Source organism: Alexandromys fortis, unplaced genomic scaffold, assembly GCF_014885135.2.
Source record: "Alexandromys fortis isolate MF-2015 unplaced genomic scaffold, M_Fortis_MF-2015_v1.1 scaffold_163, whole genome shotgun sequence".
Taxonomy (NCBI): domain Eukaryota; kingdom Metazoa; phylum Chordata; class Mammalia; order Rodentia; family Cricetidae; genus Alexandromys; species Alexandromys fortis.
This window is the reverse complement of record NW_026068085.1, coordinates 458,066-467,656: the sequence shown is the minus strand read 5'-3', so window position 1 is coordinate 467,656 and position 9,591 is coordinate 458,066. Positions and strand designations below refer to the sequence as shown.

The 9,591-nt window shown below is 37.1% G+C and overlaps 1 pseudogene; it reads left to right on the top strand.

The window, feature by feature from the left end:
- LOC126488619 (tubulin alpha-1B chain-like) overlaps nt 1-9,591 on the top strand; it is a 38,457-nt pseudogene that overhangs the window by 11,092 nt on the left and 17,774 nt on the right.

Below are 9,591 nucleotides of genomic sequence, written 5' to 3'. Positions count from 1 at the left end.
AGAAATCTTTAATTAATAAAAAAAAAAAGAAAAAAAAAAAGAAAAAAAAAGATGATTGAAGACAATGTTCCTAAGACAGCCCGAAAGTTTTCATGATGTAAACATTGATGGGAAAGGTTTTGGCTCTAAAGTTTCTACTTTTACAGACTTATTTCAGGACTCATTGCCAAGGTGGGGACTTCATACATCATCATAGCACTAGCCATCATCTCATTGACAGGGAGACATCCTGGAGCAGCCCTGGTGCCTTTTTGGTGGTAAATGCTGGACAAGCAAAAATGGCTGCCAGGCTTTTCTCTTCTTTGCTGAGGACAGCATGCTTGTGGTCTTTGGGAAGGGGGAAAAATGGCGTGAGCATTGTAGACATTCAGCAGTGTCTAGAGTGGCACGGAGGCCTTCAGTGCTGACTGTGGACAGTCCTGCCACATTTGACATGCATGGCTCTTGACCACCACACCTTTCGTTCTGTAGCTCAGGTGTGCTTCTTTCAAGTCAGTTCACAGTACCCTCCAACTTTTGTTTGCTGATTGTGTTCTTTGGGCTTCAAGTTTTCCTTAATTTATAAGTCCATTTTGATTATAAAGTTACATTTACAGTTTTAAATAAAAACAAAACAAAAATTAAGCCAGACATGGTGGCACACACCTCTAATACTAGCTTAATTTCAGGAGGCAGAGACAGGAGGATCTCTGGGAGTCTGAGGCTAGCCTGGTCTACACAGCAAGTTCCATGCCAAGCCACAGTTACATAACAAGACCCTGTCTTAACAAAACAAAACAATAAACAGGTAAACATTAAGAACAATAATAATTTGAATCCCATGTAGCCTTTCAGAAAAGTGCCAATCTATACTTTCACCATCTCAAAATGTGACTTTGAGGCTAAACACTGCATTTGAAATATATAGTTAGGTTAGTGGTTAATATATTAGTATTCATGTTTTTTGTTAATTAATTCTTATCTAATTAATTCATTCTGGTTTTAACGTAGGAAAAGGTCAAATAACAATTCTTGTGACCTATGTAATCTTAATTGGGGATTTTAAAAAGATCACATCTAATATTTATTTATTTATTTAAATATTTCCACCTCCTTCCCGCCTCCCTTTTCCCTCCCCCTCCCTCCCTCCCCCCTCCCCTCCCCCTTTTTCTCCAGTCTGAAGAGCAGTCACGGTTCCCTGCCCTGTGGGAAGTCCAAGGTCCTCCCCACTCCATCCAGGTCTAGGAAGGTGAGCATCCAAACAGGTTAGGCTCCCACAAAGCCAGTACATGCAGTAGGATCAAAACCCAGTGCCGTTGTCCTTGGGTTAAGACTTGGCTTCTCTGTATAGTCCTGGCTATCTCTGAACTCGCTTTGTACACCAGACTGGCCTCAAACTCACAGAGATCTGTCTGCCTCTGTTTCCCGAGTGTTGGAATTAAAGGCATACACCACTAATGCTGGCACATACCACACTGGATTGCATTTAATTTAAAAGTAATATTTGGTGTAATTTGTAATTAGTGTGCTAAGTTTACATAGCTACATGTTGTTTTTTGAATGTGTTATAGGTCTTTCAGGGGATAATTTCTATAGCAATTTGAAGAGAAGATGAGTTTCCTCTAATATGCAAGCAAAGTGTGTGTGTTATTAGCAATGTACTTTCTAGAGAAACATAAGGGTAAAAATCAACTCATTTTATTTTGTAGTAAATTAGAAATAAGCAAACTATGCCAATATGATAATATGCAGGGAGGGAAATGCTCCACTTTTTTTCTGTTAATCCCTAAAATGACTTGTGTGTTTTTTATCTATACAAGTAATTTCAGATGCAAACACAGTTGCAGGAATAATACACAAAAGAGATAAACACATTATGGTTTTAGAATCTTAATAAATTATGTTTTAAAGGTGATTGAAATCTATAGGAAATATGAGTGGAGATTTCAATAGAGATGATATATCTATGCATGTTTCTGAGAGATATCTATGTCTTTTATTCTTGATTAGCTCAATTTAGTACATCTGGTAGCCTAAAGAACAGAGAGCTGGGTCTTTGGCCATGGGTCACAGAAAAGTATAGATTTATTTGGCAACTTTTCAAGCCTCTGTCTAGGCGTATTAGCAGCCAGCTTTGCTTTTTATTGTGGATAGCAAGGCTATGATACTTTCAATGCATCATAAACAGCACGTGAAAGGAAAAAGAGAAACAATTTTATTTTCACTGTCATTATTTGAGATTTTCATTGTCTTCTGTATTGCTTGGTGCTTTCCACACTTAATGTATTATGTCAGTAACGATGCCGCTTTTATCAAGTTAACACCAAATTAGTAAATATTAAAAGCAAACAGGTTGCTAGTACCTTTTTACTGTGCTGAGCTATGTGACATTTGACCACCTTCAGTTTACAATTGCGTAGTATTAGTATGCTTACGGTGTCGCGCAGCTCACCACCAGTTACCTCTAGGAATCGTCAACACTCCTCAACAGAAACTCTGTCCCCAGTCCAGAAATGCTGGTCCTGCTTTCTGTCCTGTGGATTTGACTCCTCCAAGTCTCATCTGTATAGAGTCATGGAATACTTTTCCTCTGCAACTGTCTTATTTCACTCAGAGCATTAGTGTTTTCAAGTGTGCATTTTACAGCATGTATCAGATTTTTTTCCTTTTTGTGATCCATATTTTGTTGTGTTGTATATACGATACATTTAAGTTATCAATTCCCATTTAACTTGGTCTATGTTACTATGAAAAATACTGTATGAATACTGTTGCATAAATATCTGGCTTGCTTGGAATTCACTATGTAGACCAGGCTGGTTTTGAACTTGTGATCCTACCTTAGTTTCTACTTTAGACTCCCAAGTACTGAGATAAAGTTGTGCTATGACACGTGACTTGGGTTTATAGAAATGTGAAGCAGTTTTCTGCTATTACTATCTTTTTCCAAACGTTTGTTCTGAGAATACTATTCATAGTTACCAGTGATTTCAGAATGGTAATAATTTAGAGAGATGGATGTTTGCCTTAAACCAAATTGGCCAATTTTGGTAAATATTGGCAAATATGTCTTAGTATTAATATATACAAATATAAACAATTTTGATACTGTAGACTTGTTAAATTTCTATAAATTTATGTTAGTGAGCACACAGCTTTGGTAAAGATTGAGGTGAGACATACTGTTATCATTTTGCATTGATGTAAGCACTCATCAGTTCTTTGAACCACTAGTATTTGTTATACAAGCAACAGTGGAAATGGACTTAGAAAGCAGAAATAGTATAATATATACAGAAGATTAATGCTTTAGACCCACTTTCAAGTCTTGGCCTAAGAAAACTTAAACATGCGGATATTCCCTACATTGAGATTCTACAATACTATGATTTTTCATTGAGATCCATTTTTTTTCTGTAAATGGGCTTTCCATGTACAGAGTATTATTTACTCTGAAATAATTTAGTGATTGCCAAAAATGAGTTATCAGCAAATATTTGTACTAGCGAGCCAACACATCCTTCTTAATTCCTTTGAGTTAAAGAGCTATCCAGTGGGGCTAGAGAGTGCTCTTCCAGAGGACCCAGGTTCAATTTCTAGCACACACATGCCAGCTCAAAATCTTCTATGACACCAGTTCCCGACATCCTTTTCTGTTATCCATGAGCTCCAGGTATGCATGGGTGTAAAGATATGCATAGGCAAAACACCCATGAGCATAAAAAGCCATCTATTGATTAGCTGATATATATATGTGTGTGTGTATGTATATATATGTATATATGTGTGTGTATGTATATATATGTGTGTGTGTGAGTGTGTGTGTGTGTGTAGTTGGCATATTGATTTCATCAGAATAGTTATTTGAGATGAGGAAATTGACAGGCTAGAATATGGGACACACAATGCTGTCTTAGCAAGTGGATGTAACTTGGACACAAGTCAATTATATGGCACTCTAGTCTGATAAGAAAAATCCCAAGGGAGATGAACACAGACATAGAATACTTCCTAGGAACCCATGGAAAATGTATGAGAGATGAGGTGTCCAAAAAATAAATGATGAAGTACCTTGAAAACGTGATATGTGGGTGGCACAGACGAGCTATTTTCTTCTTTGGGTCAGACTTACTTATGAACCTGGATGTAACAATGGGAGAAGTTACTGAATTATATATTCCGAGTTACCCAAATGATGATTATGCATGAAATTTACTTCATCATGTTCAGCAGTTTTGATTTTTAATTAACAAAATTAACTCACATTGCTTTTATTTGTTTTGTATTTACATATGTGACTAAAACTAATTTAAACACAGTTGTTAAAACAATGCAGTGCATTTAATAAATTAAGGCAAACCCCACTTTGTATATTATAAGTCATTTTGTTGCTGAATAAGCCTTAATAATGTAAAAGTATGCTTACTCTCTTTAAAATTTTTATTACATTTGCTTTGCTGATTGAATAATTGATTGATTGATTTTGTGTGTGTGTATGTGTGTGTGCATAATGTCATAAAGACACCTTCCTGGTGCAGAATTGTATTCTGTCAATCATGTTATAAATAAACGCTGATTGGCCAGGTAGGAAATAAAGGCAGGATGTGATCTGCCCCACTGAAAAAAGTACTGAGCCACATGGCTAACATAGATCAGAATAATGGGTTAATATAAGCTACAAGAGCTAATAAGTAGCCTAACTTAATGGGCCAATCAGCTTTATGACTTATAGAGATCTCTGTGTGATTTTCTTTACGGTTTGCCAGCTGTGGGATACCAGGCAGGACAGAAACCCTAAGCAAGCTAGCCCTCATGTTATACCTTCCAAGCAAGGAAGAAAGGAAAAGCAAGCAAATAAACCCTGAAGCCCTTATTCTTCCCGTTGAAGGAGATGAATGAAATGACATCATGATTCCTGGTTCAGGCCTCACCCTGAATGCTTGCTAGCGTTGCTGCTGCTGGCATTCTTGTTGGTGTTTTATCTAGTCTTCTTATTTATTCTCACCCCAGGTTGTCTAGGTTCAGAGGACTTCCATGACTCTCACTGGTGCTTTTCTTCCTCATTCCATGAGCAGTAGGATTTCCTTGAATAACCAATCCTCCCTGCGAGTTAATATAACAGAATATGTAGTTGACATGGCCTTATAGAGTGCATGGTTTGGGCTGTAGAGAGGGAATGCCCTCCTGAACTCTACTGTACAGCAGATAAAGAAATACACATTTGGTTTGTTGTGAAAAAGCGGATTAAGAGGATAGAGGATAAGAGATTATGCTATTTAAACAGATATATGAACAAAGTGAAGGACTAAGACATGAGCTTTCAGGCAATGTATACCTGGCAGTAAGATTAACCAATCACAAAGATTTATGTTTGGTTTATTCAGGGCTCAGCAAGAAGCTTAATGTGGGAAAGTGGCAGGAAATGCAGCTAAGAATTAGAGGCAGATCAAGAAAGGGTTGATAAGCCACACTGAAGTCCTGGGATCTTGTTGGAAGTGTGACGGCAAGTCACCAGTGTTAGTAGCTGAGAGCAGGGATGTAAGGCTGTCTCCTTTCACTGGAGGAGCATTTTCCCAGATTAGAGCAAAGCTGTGAGGAATTAGGTGAGTACTTAGGCACTCCACCGTTGCATTTATTTACATACCATTGTGGCAGGGAAGAGGGCAGCTGTTCAGGGGCAGCTTAGGCTAGATGACACTTCTGAAGGTCTGTTCTACCCCTGGAGGAGCATTACAGAATCATGACCAATTACACGTGCACGCACGCACGCACACACACACACCTTTTTGTGATTCTCTACTTTTTGTTAGTGTGTAAGAAACATAAGCCCTGTGATTTTGGTGGTATTTCTGTTGTATTCATTTACATGGCTACGTAATGAATAAATTTTTGCTGTCTGATATTGCCAGTTATTTTGACTTGTAGTTTATTATTTGCAAATGAGTTTGGGAGACTTGTCAATGTATGTGACAATTATCGAATAAGACTGCTGAAGAGGTCATCTTAAGAACCATGCTCCATTGTTTACTAAGGAGCTAAAACTCAAAGTTTTATGACCAGGTAGCTTATATATAGTCAATATTATGCAATCTAAAATTAAATTAGCAAAATTCATCTAAAACAAATAAAACCCAGTCCTTTGTTTTTTGATAATGTCCTCATGTTGAAGAATAAATAGCCAACTGACTCTATATCCTCTGATGTTCAAGGAAAGCACTTTTTTTTTCTTTTTTCTTTGTACACATATTTTACTTTGAAAATCCCCATTCTGCCCAGATGGCTGGAATTTGAATATCACTTTGGGGTCTGACATTTCCCTGGAGCTCTGCTAATTCTTGGGTGGGTGCTGGTTCCTCCTGGCTCTGTGTTTCTGTGGTTGTAGCTCCCACAGCCTTTTGTTTGTACAGTTAGTTGTTAGCACCAATTGCTGCTGTCTTCTTCATTCCATCCACAAGTTTGACTGGTGAAGCAACTCATTCTCCAGATTTCATGCTGTTAATTATATTGAAGCTTTCCTGAAGCTTAAAATTATAATGAATTGTGGAGACTTTGTCCAGGTTTTCCTGCAGCCCTGTGGGATGTGGGAAACTCTACGAGGCTAGTATCTTATTTGATTACCACACAGTTCTATTGTGTCTTTCTGCCTTCCTATATCTATACATAGGAAATGGGTCTTAGATTACTTCAATTTCTACTGAACACCAGTTATTGTGATACCTTCCCCATTGGTTATTTGGGGGGTAGTTTGTGCTTCTGTATGCATTTTAAGACTTTTTTGGGGGCTTGTGAAGAATGCTATTAGAGTTGTCCTATACAAATTATTTCATTTTTTTTCTTCTGCAGTTTTTGAAAGGGAAAATGGTGTGGGTTAGAGCAGATAGCTGCATGTAAAAGAATGAAAATAGATTTATCAACCTGCACAAAACTCAGTTCCAAATGTATCAAGAACCTTGACATAAGGCAGATACCTTGAATATTATACAAGCAAAAATGTTGATTAGGCTTTAATATGGAAAAGGACTTTCTGAACAGACACCAGTAGCACAGGCATTAAGATCAACAATTATAAAATGGAACCTCATGGGGATTTAAAGTGTCTGTACAGCAAAGGATGTCATTTGATTAATGAGGAAGCTATAGGAAAGAAAAATATCTTTACAAATTATACACCTGATAGAGGATTAGTATTTAGAAACTGAAAAACCCTAGAATATTGTGATCATTAATAAATAAATAACCCTGTTAAAATAAGATATAGGATCAAATAGAATTATCAAAAGAAGAAACACAAATGGCTGAGAGACATTAAGAATGTTGAATGTCTGTGGCTTTCAGGGAAATCAAACTCAACTACTCAGAAAGAACTACAGGCAACTAAGATTGTAGAATGGGAGAAATAATCTTCCCCCGGGAACAGCTCAGAAATTGGTTAATACAAAACAGCCAGGAAAACATACATATGAGTAAAAATATACAGATTAGCAGGTTATATTTATATATTTAAGACTATACATATATCTGTATATGCATGTAACAATCATTAAAAAAAGAAGTCATGAATTTGAAAAAAAGGAAAGAGAGGAATCTGAGAGAATTTTTATAGAGAAAAAGGAAGTGTGTATTATAGTCTCAAAAATTAAAAGAAATAAAGATAAAAGAAAAATAAACCAAATGAAAACCCTCACCACCTTGGGATTTTATATTATTCCAGTCAGAGTGGCTGCACATGCTGGCAAAGATGTGGAGGAAGGGGACAACTTACTTATTGCAGATGGAGGGCAAACGGTACAGCCACTATGGGAAACAGTGTGAAGGTTCCTCAAAAGGCTGAATGTTGATATATGTCAGGATCCAGTTATACCGCTCTTGGGCATATAACCACAGGACTCAATATTCTGCCACAGAGATAGTTGTTCAGAGCTGTTTATTGCTGCTGTGTTCATAATGGTCAAACATTAGAAAGAACTTAGCTGTCCACTAACTGGTAAATTGATATTGAAAATGTTACAATTATATAATGGAATATTATTTATATATTAAGAAAAATGAAATTATGAAGGTTGCAAGTAAATGTATGAAAGTAGAACCAATAATTATGAGCAATGTAATTCAGACTCCCCCAAGTATTCAAAATTTTTTCTTACATGTGTATGTTAACTTTTAAGATGTTGATATGTGTGCTCAAATCTAAATAATCACAAAGGTTAGATACAAAGGAAGGAATCAGTGGGAAGAAGAAGAAGAAGATAATACAGTGTTGCCTGGCAGTGGTGGCTCATGCCTTTAATCCCAGCACTCAGGAGGCAGAGGCAGGTGGATCTCTGTGAGTCTTTCCATCTTTCTCTCTAAAACTGTTGGCAAGCCCTCAATTAAATGCGTTCCTTTTTTAAGAGTTACCTTGGTTATGGTGTTATTGACAAGACTATTGGTTACTCTTCTCAACCTAATGGTAAAGTCCTATTCCTGAAGACACAACTCACTTAAGTTATTGAACACAGGGAAACAAAGCTGGTTATCAACTAGAAGTTTCCTCACTATTTTCTAATGTTCACGGTGCTGTAAGCTACTTTGCACAATACTGAAGGAGAAAAGTAATAATATCAACTACAAACCCTTCAAACTACAATAGTGACTATATGCAATGTATACTGGTGCAATAGTAACACAAGTGTTATGAGAGTAACCAACCACTTAAAAAAATGAGATTTAAGGTCTACTCCATGAGATGGAACCCATACATGACACTAAGATGGCTAAAAACCTGGCATTAGGTAGTTATTGGACCTAGGGGAAAAAGCTACTATCATTCTCTTGAAGGAACACATCAAGAAAATGACTCCTAATGACATACTGTTATACTCATAGGTCAGTGCTTCACTAGAGAAGAGAGCTTCTTCTTGCAGTAGTTAAAAATTAACACAGAAACCCACAATTGGACAACGTTCAGAGAATGACTTTGGAAAACTTTGATGACTGTCTTCATCAAACCTGTTCTTTCAGGGCCAGAGGTGACAGATGACTCCAAGGAAACAGTGTCTTCCAGACACAGCGGGATGGACAGGATGAATGAACCAATGAACTCAGAGACTGTGGCAACGTACGTAAGACCTGCACAGACCTGCACAGACCTGCACAGACAAGTTTAAACCAGACAAAATCCCAGCACCGAGGAAGACAAATGAACATAAAGTTCCACCACTAATCAAGAAGCTATTTACAGTTGATACTTACTGGGAAAGGGAAAACTCAGTTTCTCTAGTGGAGCATCATTGGTTGTCTCAGTCACACTCCAGGTAAGCCCTGTGCCTTGGAGTACTTAGACAACACAAAATGGACCCCTTTTATTTTGCTGGGTGTTTTTTTTTTTTGTTTTATTTTGGCATTTTTTTTTGGTTTTGTTTGTTTTGATTTCCTTTTCTTTTCTGTTTTTTGAAGAGAGAAAACAAGAACATAAAGTTAGTTGGGTAAGGAGATAGGGAGGATCTGGGAAGAGTTGGGAGATGGGAAAATAAGATCAAAATATATTGTTTGAAAAAATTACATAATTAAAATATAATTACATCAGTTCTCTCCTTTCTTCAACTCCTTCATCCTGCTCAAATTCATGGCCTT